Genomic DNA, 9,027 nt, shown 5'->3' on the forward strand with positions numbered 1-9,027 from the left:
GTTTAAAACGGAAACGAGACTGGAGTCAAAAGTAGCGGCGCTAGTTCACGTGCACTACACATACTAGCAGGTGCGTCTGTATACGTGTGTGAATAGCATATTTTTGTATGTAGTGGTGGCTACTCACAGCAGTTTATATGTTAAATTTAGAAATATGTATAATAATAAAAGCGGCATGCACTTACCTTCAAGGTCAACGCTGTGTGGATGTGCTCAATTTTTGTGGGCCTCACATATATGTATATGTGCGTATGCATGTATGCTATTGTGCAGCACTTGCGCTCTGCAGTCGACTGCTAAGCATTTGTTGTCTATCGCTGCAGCTGTGCTAATAGCAATTGTTCAATTTTAACTTTCAATTCAATTTTTCTTTGTTTTTTTTTATCTTTTTCTTCACACAAATGCACATAGTAACACACGAACATACACTTTATGTGTTTAAATTGCTTGTGAAAAATATTGTACACATGTATTTTGAAATTGCAACACGTAACACATGAATTATTGTGCACGAAATTATTAATATTTCATTTGTTTGATGGATTTGCATTAACAAATTCGTTTTTTTATTATTTTGGACGCACTTAAAAATTTTTCACAATTTTTTTTTATGGAATATGGCAGCGAATTTTGAAAATTTGTATCATAAAACACTTCGCGTAGCTTTTGAGTGGCAATAAATTATAAGTACCGTATAAAAGTGTTGCGAAAGTAAACAACTTGATTTGTTAAAGTAAGAAAAATTTAGAAAAAAAGCTTTACAAACATTTTGTTTATGCTAATAAACATATTTATGCTAAAAAATTAATGTTCATAAATAAAAAATTGTATTTAGCAGCCACTGTAAATTAGTTCAATATTTTGCTTTTGTTCTTTCAGCTAAGAATAAGCAATTATCTAGTATTTATTTAAAAAAAAAAAACGATATTGTAACAAAAAAGTACCCGGAAATAGTAAATAAATCTTTTGAGATGGCCTTCAGCTCCTTCAGCGAGTTTTTTTATCTCTTCGACTGAAAACGGGTTCCACGGAGCGACAATTTCCATTTGGGGAACAAGAAAAAAAAATCGCACGACTTATTTGAACTTTTGGTTTTTCAAATATTGAAATGAGGTACTAAGTTCCGTGTTCATAATTTTACTGAATTATACATATGTATGGTATAATATGGTATATTCTCTCACCAGAGTTGTGCGCTGGGTTTAGGACCCACCACAATGAAAGGGACACATGAAAAGGACAAAACAGCCTCATGCGCATTTTTAAACGCGACTATAACCACGTAAGCGTTGCCTTCGCCAATGAAGAAGAAGAAGATGTGTATGGTAAATCTGGATTTGATTTTTGTGGGTTCCATGATTTAAATACCTAAAAGTTTAGATAGATAGACGCTGTTATATAATTTTTTGAAACATTTTAGAATTAAAGGACAATCTATCTGCATTTTTTTATAGTATATACCCCCTTATACTTTTCTTTATTTCAGTTTTTGATCGGTCAGTTTATATGGAAGATATAGGTTATAATAATGCGATCTGAACAATTTCTTCGGAGATTGCTCCATTGCTTTAGATAATACTCCATGCCACATTTTTACAAGATATTTCGTGAACCAAAAAAAATTGTGCGTATAAGAACTGGATTTTGATCGACCAGATTTCTTCGTATTCGGACATAAGATTTATCCATGGAAGAACTGGATTTCGATCGTGCAGATTTTTTCGGAGATTGCACCGCTGTCAAATTTCGTAGAGATATTTCGTCAAATGAAAAAGTTTTCCATGTAAATACATTATTTTGATAGTTCTGTTTGTAATGGCAGCTGTATGCTGTAGTGATCCGATATCAGCAGCTTTGTAAGAAGAAAAAGACATCTACAAAATATTAAACAATTTCTCAAAAATTGAAGGAGAGATTTTCGCGTACATACAGCCGGACGGAAAGACGAACTTGGCAACACGGATTCAGCTCGTCATAAAGAGCATTTATATATCTACATTTAATTTAAAGGATCTCTAACATTTACTTGTGGTTATAAGAAACTTCGTGCCCAACTTAATATACCCCAATCAGGGTTTAAAAAATAGTTTTTTTTGTAAAATCAATGCACAAAAGTCTGAAGAAAGCTGATTTCATAACATTTTTTCCAATATATCTGAATGTTTTCATAAATAAAGTGGAAAATATTACATGTCAGAGTTCATTCATTCATTAAGTTCTCATAGTCCATTTTCAAATGATTGTATTTTACTGCTTTACAAACTTTAAAACTATTTTTTTTAAGTTTACAATTTTTAAATGTTATTTATTTTGACTACCAAATTTATCAAGTAGTTGCCAATTTAGTTTATCATTAACAAAGATAGTTCTAAAAATTTTCAAACCGACGTTTTAAAGCATAAAATTGTAATATTTCCTGCTGAGTTACAAACTCATGAAACAAGCGTTTTTATAATAGAAATAAAATCTACAGATTTAAGATGGTTAAAAAATATTTTATTATGATTATTTTTTTTAACTATTTTTTTAAATAATTTTTTTACTATCTTTTTTTACAACTTTAAATTTTTTTACAGTTTTTGAAGAGCACTAATTACTTTAATTTCGAACATCAATCAAAAGCCTCATTTTTAACTTCCATTCAAATATTTCATGAATAACGCTGCTGGCATTTCAATAGTTCTAATGTTATTTATAATATATTGTATGTACATATATACCATCTATGTATATGTAAATATATATTTTCATACTGCCTACAACCGCATACTGTTCAACTATTTTCCAACGACTCTTAGCCGGTTTATAAAACACTAAAAGTTAAATATTAGACCCAATTCAAGTGGCGGCACTTGTGCGGTCCACTCCAAACGCATTCACGTGCACCCACGTACGTCTGTTAGACTGCCACAATAAGCAACAACAAAAACGGCAAAAATTGTTAAACCAAAACACAAATGCCAATAGACCTAGGCATGTATTTGGAGGTATGCAGATAAGAACGGGCGCGAGCACAACACACAGTTCCAGCGCAAGAAACGTTCTGCTTTACATACATATGAACATTAACAACAACGGCGCTGCATACTAACAATACCGCACTTACACTTGACTGCCTTTTGGGGCGCACCCAACACCCAACGCACGCCAGTGGCACCAAAAAAAAAATAAAAACTAGCAACAACAACACACGCACAGCAATAAAAACAACAATAACAAACGTCGAATGCATTGGCGCTGAAAATTTCGCTTTCTATGCATTCGATTCTTGTGCGTAAGCGACCTTTCTTTCGAGTTTCGCAATCAAATAGCAGAAGAAGAAGAGTAATATTTTTTTCAATGTAAACACAGAAATTTGCCTTCAATTTCCTCACACTTTTTATGCTTTTAACAATTAGTACGAATATTTTCGAAAATATTTCTTCAATGATTTCCACACACCTCACTATTTATAGGGGAAAATTTTGAACGCGCGTCAATTTATAATTTTTGTGTGCTACTACAAACACTAAGTGGAGCGAAATACGTTAGCGCCGCCGCTGAAATACAACCGAAACGCTGTAGATACTTTTGCAGACTGAATGAAATTCAAATCGGAATTGTGCTCGACGCTGTCGCCGGCACACGTCGGCCGTGCCGCAGAATACCGAATACGAGCCCATTCGTGGCGGCGCACTGCAGCCACAACCACCGGCGCTGCGCTGCGCTTGGCCGCGCTGTTTAGTGCGCCACTGTTGGAGTTCTCTCCATGAGCGCCGCTGTTAATGTTGGCGCTTGGTCGAGTTGCCCGTAGACAGCGCGCGTTTAGCGAACAGCTGTTCGCCGCCCGCTTTTGCAGTGGCACGATGACGTATGCGTGCGCACAGGCACACACACATATGTATCTGCACAGCGGGTTGGGGTTATTTGAGCGCAGGCAGCGCGGCTTTCTGCTAACCGCCCAACTATTGCTTGGTTGTTTGCTGGTGTTGAGGGCTTCCTCATTTAATGACATCATCACTGGTGTTGAACATATGAGCATGTTGATGACCGCTTAACAGAGTGCGAGTACCTATGCACACTTCCGAGTCTGTTAGCTATTCAACAGAACGGGTGATGAGGCGCTCTGTTATGCAGTGATAAGATAACAGCTTTGTTAGACGCTTAGGTTATTGTTTTTTTTTTAACATTTTAATCAGCATTGTCTCTCTAAATGAGTTAATATAGACAGATAGCAAATTTAAAATTTTTGTATTTCCATACATACTATATAGGATACCCTACTTTTTTTTAAGAGAAAATGCAGAATCTTCAAATTTAATGGAGAATGTTTATTATCATTTGAAGAGCATTCTTTATTATTTATTTTTTTTTTTTAAGATTATCTCTTTAAAATATTGGCCGCGGCTACGTCTCAGATAGTCCAACTTGGTGGCCAATCGACGGGCCCTAAAAGTGAAATTATATGTTCATCGTGTTCTCTCTCAATAAATCCATTGATTGACGCGATGTGTGGGAAACCAAATGTCGCCGAGATCACGAGCTTAAATGTCAGGCACCAAATAGTCCGTTATCATGGCGCGATAACAGTCGCCATTGACAGTTACGTTCTCACCGGCATCATTTTTGAAGAAATATGGACCGATGAACCCAACGGCCCACAAACCACACCAAACCGTTGTTTTTCTGGATGAAAAGGCAGCTCTTGAATCTCTTCAGGTTGCTCTTTGTATCAAATGCAGCGATTTGGTTGTTTACACACCCATTGAGCCAGAAATGGGTCTCATCGCTGAACAAAACGTCGGATCTTCTTGAAACTTTTCAAGAGCCCATAGAGCGAAGATATGTCGCTGGGGAAGGTCGGGCGGCTCCAATTCTTGCACAAGCTGTAGTTTGGTCGCTTTCAATTTAAGATATCGACGTTCAATGCGCCAAGTCATTACATGCGTCAGTCCAAGTTGCTGCGAACAAAGCTGAATGGAATCTCCACAGTCTTCGTATGCACCCCCAGCTACGGCTGCAATATTTTCTTCACTGCGTGGTGGACGTGGTCTTTTCAGTCGAATATTATCCAATATAGCATGCTGGACCTCAAGATGGATAATGGTGTTTTGAATAGTACGCTCAGTAGACCGATTATGTTAATCTTAAGTTGAACAAAACGCGCAAAACACGCTGCACCTCTGAGCTTCGCTTGAGACTAGCTGCAGGGCGACTCCGAGATGCTTCTATTCTAAAGGAAAAACCGGTACATCCACTGAACTGCTTACTCTCAATGCATTTGGGAAGTAACGGAAGGGCCATATAAAATTTTAAATTTAAGAAGTCAATAATATTTTTCAAAGGTCTAACATTTATTTAAAGGGTTGTTTTATGAAATTTTTTTGTGGAAAACAATTTCGGACAAATGACCACCACGGCTGAATTTACAGTAGCTTATCCGATCCACCTAATTTTCGAGTACTTTCTTGATGGTTTCAGGCCTTATGGCAGCTACAGCAGCTTGAATCTCGTACTTTAGATCTTGAATTGTTTCTGGATGGTTGGCGTAACATTTATCTTTAACAGCTCCCCACAGAAAATAGTCCAACGGAGTTAAATCGCAGCTTCTGGGAGGCCAATTCACATCACCTCTTTTGCTGATTATGCGATTTTCGAAGATAGTGCGTAAAAGATTGAGTGTAGCGTTTGCTGTATGGCACGTAGCGCCGTCCTGCTGGAACCAAATGTTGTCCAAGTCTTCCTCTTCAATTTGCTTGAAGAAAAATTCGGTTAACATTGCGCGATATCGCTCACCACGGCGAACGGCGGTTCCTTCTTCATTTTCGAAGAAAAATGGGCCGATGATTCCACCAGACCAAAATCCGCACCATACAGTGATTCGTGCTGGGTGCATTGGCTTCTCGACGATTACGTGCGGGTTTTCTGTGCCCCAAATACGACAATTCTGCTTGTTAACGTAATCATCGAGGTGGAAATGAGTCTCGTCCGAAAATATGATTTTTCGGTCAAATTGAATGGGTTGAAGACTCACCACTTTGGAAAAAAGTTTCCAATATTTCCCAGTTTTCTTCTAGTGAATAGCGACCCATTTCGTAAATTTTAGACTTTTTACTGAATATCTGTCACTTTCCGAATTGTATTTGACGTTTTCAATGTCGAAATATAGATAATTCAAATTTAAAACGTTAGATGGCCCAACCTGTACATTATTCAATAGGCGTAGAAATCAGATTGTCCTTCTCTATTCAGCTCGAAGATTGAAGAAGTCCCTGTTCGCAGTCGCAAATTCAGACATTCGCGTAAAAACAGTTCCTATTCGTACTGCCGTACTGTCTGTAGTGCGTGTCGATTCTCTTTTCACGGGTCTTTTCCAAGATTTAACGCATGGTGAATATCTGGTCAGTAGTTGATGTGCCATACTTGAAGCCACACTGATGAGTTATTGGAACAGTTTGTTGACTGTGGGCTTTAATCTTTCACACAATAAGCTCGAAGGAACCTTGTATGAGATTTGAGGAGGCTTTTCCCAAGGTGGTTGGATTGTGGGCACATTTAAATTCCAATCCTATTTCAATAGCTTGACCGCCGCTTTGTTGTTCTTCAGATACGTAACGGATATGATTTTACAAAGAAATACGGAAAGTATCAAATTCTTACAATGTCAGATTATTTCACAAAAAAACCTTCATTAAATTAAATACATACTTATATTTATATTTACTATAAAATATCAAAGCAAATAACTTTGCGAAATTACTTCGTCATATCAAAAACTTTTCATATGATAATAATCCAGCAGCGCTACAGGAAATGCTTCAATTTTTCGGTCTCATCAGCATAATGTGCAGTCAAAGTGGCACCAGTTGATGCTACGATTATCATTACAAAGTTGAGGCAACAGCAAATCCTTCCTAAGTACGAACGAGACAAGCATTTTATCGTGTTTACCGAAATATTTTAATGTATCCGCAATAAGTATATGGCACGCGTCCTAAGTTCCTTAGTTTCCCGCAATAATTCAATCGATATTAAGCACTAGTTAACTAAGCGCCTTTGCCAAGCTCTAGCGCAATTCCAGTGGGAGCTTTTATGTGGAGTTACAGGCAGCTAAGTAGAGCAAACAAATAAAAAGTTGACAGGATACGTGAAATGACGCGTTTTAGTGCAATAACAAAGTACATAAACATACAGGAAAATAGTTGAAGTTCGTCTATAAGCGTAGAAACCCACATAAATATATATGTATATACCATATGTTTGTAAGTATGGCAAATATTTACATTGACTTCAGTTTTCATGGCGACAATGTCAGCGTCGCCAAAACCGTCGCCTCTTTTAGCGCGACGAAACACACTCGAATTTTCCGCCCAACTCCACGAACCGACCAAATGCAGGAGTGAATGAATTTTGTGTTTTGACTGAGAACGCGACGCCGTAAATAGGTCAGCCAAAATTTATGATACGCTTGGCGCTTGGCACTTGGTTGATAAGCGGCCGTTGAACAGTTTTTCATTGAAACAAATATTTTTCTGACTCGTTTGTTGCTATTTCTATTTTCATATAGCTTTGCTGGATGCCATCCTTTTCCAGTGCTCGCATGTCTGCTGCCATTCGAAATTCGCCACAAATTCGCATTAATCAACTCACCTTTCGTTTTATGAATTTCGGTGAATATTTCAAGTTCCTATTTGTATTAATTAACTTAACTTACTTTTGCTTAGTTCCACATCCTTTGGCAATTGTATTTATGTAGGTCGTTTCTGGGTCAAGCCATAAATTCAGTTCCCGTTTGGTTGTTGTTGCTGTCACTTTTTACCACTTTTTGGTGGTGTTGGTGTTGGTTTGCTGGCATTTCGACTTTTCATTTGCATTTTGCACGCCACCCGCGCCCTTATGCGACTTAACTGTTTTTGTTGCCCCATTAGGCAATTTCGCTAATCCTTTTCTGTTCCACTTTAGTTGGCATTACACAGTTGTATGTTTATAAGTGTGTCTTCCGCTTATACACTTTTTCCGCCGTTGGTCAGCTGATTTCGTCCTTCAGAGTGAATTCTGGGGTTATTCATATTTTCTTAGGTGCGATATTCACACATAAAGGTAAAAGACTTCATAGCACAGTTAACTTAAATAAAACTTAATTTGCTAAAATTGAAATTCTTTGCGATTGGACATTTCTGACAGGTCTTAACAAAGGGTTCTTTGGTGAAAAATTTGATATTACAATATTACTATATATGTTAATGTACAGGTTACGACATATTTTATGTCAGATTCAGATGACTGGTCACTATCTTACACCGGTTTTCCTTTTTAAACGCTTCTGCCCAGATTTCAGCTCCCTTCGACATTAGGAGTTTTCTCTTTCTTAGCTGCGGCCCCCTATGTTAGCCACTAGTCTGTTAAGTTGAGAGGTAATTTTCACTGCCTTTCCTGCTACTTGCTGAGTTCGTACCCAGAAAGTTGGTCTGCAGTCTTACACCTAGGTAGGTTCTTTTTGTGTCCAAAGAATATCCGTAGTCGTTTGCATACTTATTTCGAGGGATGTGTGCTTACTTGTTAGCAGTAGTAGATCTGTGTTTTCCATAGCGATCTGAAGGTTGTGTGAGTCGAGCTTTAGTTGCGTCCGTACCATGACCTAACTAAGCTTTCTTCGCGCTTTTTCTGTGTCTCGTGCTGTAATTACTGCTACAATGTCGTCCACATAGCCAACTAAGTACGATTTTTCTGGCATTTCGAGTTTTAGTATAACTCATAGCAGATGTTGCACAATTCAGGGCCATGACCGCTATCTGTCGTGATCCCTCTACTGCAGTTTTTTGCTAAGATAGCTCCGCATCTTGAGCTGTTGAAGGTGTTTCGGACATTTGAAGTCGCCAGCAGCACTATTCTTTTGTATTTATGCCATCTACGCTTCTACACTTTCAATGACGCATTTTACAGCTTTTAGAGTTGATCTGCCGGGTCTAAGGTCGTATTGTCTAGTGGAGAGTCCTCCAGCTTTGTTGAAAGCCGCTTCGAGTCTGGGTTCATGGAATATTCCGGCTT

General features: G+C 37.8%; 1 protein-coding gene across 10 annotated transcripts in view; it reads right to left on the bottom strand.

Annotated features, from left to right (window-relative positions):
* LOC105231941 (aminopeptidase N) overlaps positions 1-3,598 on the bottom strand; it is a 186,356-nt gene extending 182,758 nt beyond the window's left edge. For 9 of the 10 annotated variants that reach the window (XM_049449254.1, XM_049449248.1, XM_049449253.1 and 6 more), the window contains exon 1: positions 3,442-3,598. The gene's annotated coding sequence lies outside the window, so the exon portion shown is untranslated. Of the gene's footprint in view, positions 1-3,374; positions 3,395-3,441 lie in introns of those variants that run through there. The other variant, XM_049449246.1, reaches the window with a different exon arrangement.
* Between the last annotated feature and the right edge of the window lie 5,429 nt (positions 3,599-9,027).

Source organism: Bactrocera dorsalis, chromosome 2 (genome assembly GCF_023373825.1).
Source record: "Bactrocera dorsalis isolate Fly_Bdor chromosome 2, ASM2337382v1, whole genome shotgun sequence".
In the NCBI taxonomy this organism is placed as follows: Eukaryota; Metazoa; Arthropoda; class Insecta; order Diptera; family Tephritidae; genus Bactrocera; species Bactrocera dorsalis.